Here is a 7,311-nt window from a genome sequence, read left to right as displayed (position 1 = left end):
CGTTCGGCTGTTATCCGAAAGGTTTGAGGTTAAAACCCTTCCGGGGACGGTGTGTCGCTTTTTTCTTTTGCGCTGATACCTTAGAGGAATGGTATCACCATGGTAAGAGTAGTGCACGACTTTCTTCTTGGCACACTTGCCTAGCGCGATCGGCTGTTAACCAAAAGGTTGGAGGTTCGAGCACTCCCATGAGCGGTGTGTCGCTTTTTTTTCTTTGTGCTGATAGCTTTGGAGAAATGTTCTGACAGTGGTGAGAGTGAAGCACGACTATCTCCATGCGCAATTGACTAGCGCGTTGGGCTGTTAACCAAAAGGTTGGAGGTTCAAACCCACCCATGAGCAGTGTGTCTCTTTTTTTCTTTGCGCTGATACCTTTGGAAAAATGTTCTGAGGGTGGTGAGAGTGGAGCACGACTACCTCCGTGGGGCAATGGGCTAGCGCGTTCGGCTGTTAACCGAAAGGTTGGAGGTTCGAGCCCTCCCGGGAGCGGGGTGTCACTTTTTTTGTTCTGATACCTATGGAGAAATGCTCTAACCGTGGTGAGAGTGGAGAACGACTGTCTCCGTGGCGCAATTGGCTAGTGCGTTCGGTTGTTAACCGAAAGGCTGGAGGTTTGAACCCTCCCGGGAGCGATGGATCGCTTTTTTTCTTTTGCGCTGATACTTTAGAGGAATGGTATGACCATGGTAAGAGTAGTGCACGACTTTCTCCTTGGCACACTTGGCTAGCGCGATCGGCTGTTAACCAAAAGGTTGGAGGTTCGAGCACTCCCATGAGCGGTGTGTCGCTTTTTTTTTCTTTGTGTAGATAGCTTTGGAAAAATGTTCTGACAGTGGTGAGAGTGAAGCACGACTATCTCCGTGGCGGAATTGGCTAGCACATTCGGGTGTTAACCAAAAGATTGGAGGTTCGAGCCCTCCCGAGAGCGGTGTGTATCTTTTTTTCTTGGCGCTGACAGCTATGGAGAAATGTTCCGACGGTGGTGAGAGTTGAGCAAGACTGTCTCCGTGCGCAATTGGCTAGCTCGATCGGCTGTTAACCAAAACGTTCGAGGTTCTACCCCTCCCGGGAGCGGTGTGTCAGTTTTTTTCTTTGCGCTGATATCTTTGGAGAAATGTTCTGACCGTGGTGAGAGTGAGCAAGACTGTCTCCGTGCCCAATTGGCTAGCGCGATCGGCTGTTAACCGAAAGTTTGGAGGTTCGAGCCCTCCCGAGAGCGGTGTGTCTCTTTTCTTTTCTTTATGCTGATAACTTTGGAGAAATGGTCTGACCGTGGTGAGAGTGGAGCACGGCTGTCTCCGTGGCGCTATTTGCTTGCGCGATGGGCTGTTAACCGAAAGGTTGGAAGTTCGAGCCCTCCCTGTAGCGGTGTGTCGTTTTTTTTATTTGCGAAGATAGCTTTGGAAAAATGTTCTGATGGTGGTGAGATTGGAACACGACTGTCTCCATGGCGCAATTCGCTAGCGCGTTTGGTCCAAGGTTTGGAGGTTCGAGCCTTGCTGGTAGCGGTGTGTCACTTTTTTTTCTTTAGCGCTGATAGCTATGGAGAAATATTCGACGGTGGTGAGAGTGGAGCACGACTGTCTCCGTGGTGCATTTAGCTAGCGCGATCGGCTGTTTACCGAAAGGTTGGAGGTTGGAGCCCTCCCGGGAGCGGTGTTTCGCTTTTTTCTTTGCGCTGGCAGCTATGGAGAAATGTTCCGACAGTGGTGAGAGTGGAGCACGACTGTCTCCCTGGCGCAATCTGCTAGCGCGTCAGCTGTTAAGCAAAAGGTTGGAGGTTCGAGCCCTCCAGGGAGCAGTGTGTCGCTTTTTTCTCTTTGCGCTGATACCTTTGGAGAAACGTTATGACGGTGGTGAGAGTGGAGCACGGCTGGGTCCATAGCGCAATGGCTAGCGCGATCAGCTGTTAACCAAAAGGTTTGAGGTTTGAGCCCTCCCATGAGTGGTGTGTCGCTTTTTTTTCTTTGCACTGATATTTTTGGAGAAGTGTTCTGACCGTGGTGAGAGTAGAGCACGACTGTCTCCGTGGCGCAATGTGTGCCACCCATTTCCATTAGCAGTTCTTCGTAACCGTCTATGTTACCACCTTCCTTTTATTCATGTCACAACAAGCGTTGCTAAGGAATTGCCGTTGCGGGTATTCCTAAAAGAAATTGTTGATACTGTCAGTTTTTTGAAAGCCAGGTTTACCTTAGAGTATTTGTATACCATTGACAAAACAAATTTAACCGCTACACTTGTGAGTATTCTTTGCCCCGAACCTGTTTATCGAAAGCCATATTTGCTTGTGTCTGGTCACGATGTATTATTTCGTGTACGTAGAATGTGTATATCTCCTTCAGCGAAAACATTTTTCTTTAAACTGCACACTTCCAAGCTGCCAGTGAAAACGTGGCTGAATGAAAAATCAATATACGTACCCTGGACAGTGAATTGTAGACTCTGCAACCAACCTGAGACTATAGAGCATTGTTTTATTTATTGTCGTGATGCTTTTTATTTTTGGGACATTCTAAAAAGAACGTTAATAAAAGAACTTCCAATCACAGCCTATGGTATTAGGTTCCTTCCGTTCAAAAAGAGTCTGACTGATAGAGTACTCCTTACGACCTGTTTATGTTGTTAGGACTTTATTCATTATGGAAAAGTCGCATTATCGATAGACACGTCGAGCCACCACGGTCGACGAGATCTGTCTTCCGAGAAGCAGCTGCCCAAGTGCGCCGTGCTGTCGAGACTTTTGACCCCATTCCGGAGTGGCTTCCCGTTCTTGACGCTTGTGTGTGTTTGCCTAACTTCTGATGAAGTATGTTCTGTGTACTTTACTGGTGATAATGTCATTCATTAAAGAAAAAAAAGTCTCCGTGGCGCAATTGGCTAGCGCGTTGGGCTGTTAACCAAAAGGTTGGACGTTCGAACCCTCCCATGAGCGGTGTGTCTCTTTTTTTGTGCTGATAGCTTTGGAGAAATGTTCCGACGGGGGTGAGTGTGAAGCACAACTGTCTCCGTGGCGCATTTGGCTAGCGCGTTCGGCTGTTAACCAAAAGTTTCGAGATTCGAGCCCTCCCGAGAGCGGTGTGCCTCTTTTTTTCTTCGCGCTGATAGCTTTGGAGAAATGTTCTGACCGTGGTGAGAGATGAGCGCGATTGTCTCCATGGCGCAATTGGCTAGCGCGATCAGCTGTTAACCGAAAGCTTGGAGGTTCGAGCCCTCCCGAGAGTGGTGTGTCGATTTTTTTTATTGTGCTGATAGCTATGGAGAAATGTTCCGACAGTAGTAAGAGTGGAGCACGACTGTCTCCGTGGCAAAATTGGCTAGCGCGTTTGGCTGTTAACCGAAAGGTTGGATGTTCGAGCCCTCCCGGTAGAGGTATGTCGCTTTTTTCTTTGCGCTGACAGCTATGGAGAAATGTTTCGACGGTGGTGAGAGTGGAGCACGACTGTCTCTGTGGTGCAATTGGCTAGCGCGATCGGCTGTTTACCGAAAGGTTGGAGGTTTGAGCCCTCCCGGGAGCGGTGTTTCGCTTTTATTCTTTGCGCTGATAGCTTTGGAAAAATGTTCTGATGGTGGTGAGAGTGGAACACGACTGTCTCCATGGCGCAATTGGATAGCGCGTTCGGCTGTTAACCCAAGGTTTGGAAGTTCGAGCCCTCCCGGGAGCGGCGTTTCGCTTTTTTTTCTTTGTGCTGATAGCTTTGGAGAAATGTTCAGACCGTGGTGAGAGTTGAGCAAGACTGTCTCCGTGTGCAATTGGCTAGCGCGATCGGCTGTTAACCGAAAGGTTGGAGGTTCGAGCCCTCCCGGGAGCGGTGTGTCAGTTTTTTTCTTTGCGCTGATACCTTTGGAGAAATGATCTGACCATGGTAAGAGTGGAGCATGACTATCTACGTGGTGCAATTGGCAGCGCGTTCGGCTGTTAACCAAAAGTTTGGAGGTTCCAGCCCTCATGAGAGCGGTGTGTCGTTTTCTTTATTTGTGCTGATAGCTTCTGAGGAATGTTCTGACCGTGGTGAGAGTGGGGCACGACTGTCTCCGTGGCGCTACTGGCTAGCGCAATCGGCTTTTAACCGAAAGGTTGGATGTTGGAGCCCTCCCGGGAGAGGTGTGTCGCTTTTTTCTTTGCGCTGACAGCTATGGAGAAATGTTCCGATGGTGGTGAGAGTGGAGCACGACTGTCTCCGTGGCGCATTTGGCTAGCGTGATCGGCTGTTAACTGAAAGGTTTAGGGTTTGAGCCCTCCTGGAAATGGTGTGTCACTTTTTCTGTTTGTACTGATAGCTTTGGAGAAATGTTCTGACAGAGGTGAGAGTGAAGCACAACTATCTCCGTGGCGCAATTGGCTAGCACATTCGGCTGTTAACCAAAAGGTTGGAGGTTCTAGCCCTCCCGAGAGCGGTGTTTATCTTTTTTTCTTCGCCCTGATAGCTTTGGAGAAATGTTCTGACCGTGGTGAGAGTGAAAATGACTGTCTCCGTAGCGCAATCGGCTAGCGCGTTGGGCTGTTAACCGAAAGGTTGGAGGTTCGAGCCCTCGCGGGAGAGGTGTGTCGCTTTTTTTGCGCTCACAGCTATGGAGAAATGTTCCGACGGTGGTGACAGTGGAGCAAGACTGTCTCCGTGGCGCATTTGGCTAGCGTGATCGGCTGTTTACCGACAGGTTGGAGGTTCGAGCCCTCCCGGGAGCGGTGCGTCACTTTTTTTCTTTGTGCTGATACATTTGCAGAAATGCTCTGACCGTGCTGGGAGTGAAGCACGGCTATCTACGTGGCGCAGTCGGCTAGCGTTTTTGGCTGTTAACCAGAAGGTTGGAGGTTCGAGCCCTACCAAGAGCGGTGTGTCTCTTGTCTTCTTCGCCCTGATAGCTTTGGAGAATTGTTGTGACCGTGGTGAGAGTGAGAATGTCTCCGTAGCGCAATTCGCCAGCGCGTTTGGCCGTTAACCGAAAGGTTCGAGGTTCGAGCCCTCCTGGGAGCGGTGTGTCGCTTTTTTTCTTTGTGGTGATAGCTTTGGAGAAATGTTCTGACCATGGTGAGAGTTGAGCAAGACTGTCTCCATGCGCAATTGGCTAGTTCGATCGGCTGTTAACCGAAAGGTTGGAGGTTCGAGCCCTCCTGGGAGCGGTGTGTCGTTTTTTTCATTTGTGCTGATAGCTTTGGGGAAATGTTCTGACGGTGGTGGGAGGGGAGCACGACTGTCTCCGTGGCAAAATTGGCTAGCGCAATTAGCTGTTAACCTAAAGGTTGGATGTTCGAGCCCTCCTGGTAGAGGTGTGTCACTTTTTTCTTTGCGCTGACAGCTATGAAGAAATGTTTCGACGGTGGTGAGAGTGGAGCACGACTGTCTCTGTGGTGCATTTGGCTAGCGCGATCGGCTGTTTACCGAAAGGTTGGAGGTTGGAACCCTCCCGGGAGCGGCGTTTTGCTTTTTTCCTTGCGCTGACAGCTATGCAGAAAGGTTCCCATAGTGGTGAGAGTGGAACATGACTGTCTCCGTGGCCCAATCTGCTAGCGCGTCGGCTGTTCAGCAAAAGGTTGGAGGTTCGAGCCCTCCCGAGAGCAGTGTCTCGCTTTTTTCTTTGCGCTGATAGCTTTGGAGAAACGTTCTGACGGTGGTGAGAGTGGAGCGCGACTGTCTCCGTAGCGCAATAGGCTAGCGCGTTGGGCTGTTAACCAAAAGCTTGAAGGTTCGAACCCTCCCATGAGCGGTGTGTCTCTTATTTTCTTTGCGGTGATACCTTTGAAAAAATGATCTTAGGGTGGTGAGAGTGGAGCACGACTACCTGCGTGACGCAATTGGCTACCGCGTTAGGCTGTTAACCAAAAGCTTGGAGGTTCCAGCCCTCCCGGGAGCAGTGTGTCGCTTTTTTTCTTTGCGGTGATAGCTTTGGAGAAATGTTTTGACCGTGGTGAGAGTTGAGCAAGACTGTTTACGTGCGCAATTGGCTAGCGCGATCGGCTGCTAACCGAAAGGTTGGAGGTTAGTAGTAGTAGTAGTAGTAGTAGTAGTAGTAATTTATTTTATTTCTTGAAAGGCAAGAAAAAGGATACAGAAGCAAAAGGCGTTTCATACGCCTGACAAAGGCCTCTGCACCTGTAGTTCGTCACAGATGCACTTTTTTTTTTTTTTTTTTTTTTTGCAGATACAAACAAGCAACAAAAACTAACATGTCATGTACCACATGAGCGTTAACAAAAGAAATACAGGAATAAAAAAAAAAACAAGCAACATATAATACACTTAGCATAATACAGATGCAGGAACATAAAATGGATGCATCGTATACCATAATGAACTACTTACTTTCTTAACATTAACATTCTACCTACTCTTTTTACACAATATAGATTAGTGATGATAAGTTATTTCTCTTTTGATCAAAATTTGTTTAACTTGTTTTTTAAATGTCCCTAGGCTGACGTCAAACTGCAAGCCATTTTGGAACTCATTTACTATTCGCGTTGATTGGTAATGCATTGTTTGCTTTCCGTAATTTGTCCTGGTTCTCGGTAAACGCTGTAAGTTTCTTCTTGCAGGATAACGTTGGTCATTTTCTTTTTGTTTATACCACTTATTTTTGTGTACCTCTTGAAGCAGTTTAAAATAATATATTTGGTTTGCCTTTAAGATTTCATGTTTATCAAAGAGCACTGAAGTGCTCAAACGGTCTATTCTACCCTGGTAATTTTCATAACAGCGAAGTATTTTCTTTTGTAGCATTATAAGTTTGTTATAATTTTTCGCTGTTGTGGTACCCCATACTAGTACGCCGTAACAGAGTCTCGAATAGAATAGGGCATTGTACAAATTTTTCTTCAGCCACTGAGGAATGAGGGAACCAATTCTGTACAGGCATCCTACCGTTCCCGCAAGTTGCCTAACTAAATGATTAACGTGGACATTCCACGTTAGGTCTTCACTGAACCATACCCCAAGAAATTTTTGATGTTTTTCTCGTTTTATGATGTTCCCGTCAAAGCTTATCTTTATGTCATATTTAACATGTTTATTTATTGGGCGAAATATAATATATGTCGTCTTCTTGGCATTTAACTGTAGCTTGTTTTGTTTAAGCCAGTTTGAGAGTGACGTCATATATTCATTTACATTTTTTTCTAGTATTTCTAAGTGATCTGATGTGAAAAATACATTTGTGTCGTCTGCATACATAATAAGCTGTGGTGAGGCGGGTATACATACAATATCATTAACATAAAGCAAAAAGAGCAAAGGACCCAGTATAGAACCCTGCGGAACTCCTTGGGTCAACTGAAGCCGACTTGATGTGGCTGTCTTCATTTGTACTAGTTGG

This window comes from Rhipicephalus microplus, chromosome 4, assembly GCF_043290135.1.
Source record: "Rhipicephalus microplus isolate Deutch F79 chromosome 4, USDA_Rmic, whole genome shotgun sequence".
Lineage (NCBI taxonomy): Eukaryota > Metazoa > Arthropoda > Arachnida > Ixodida > Ixodidae > Rhipicephalus > Rhipicephalus microplus.
Note: the sequence above shows the minus strand (reverse complement) of the source record.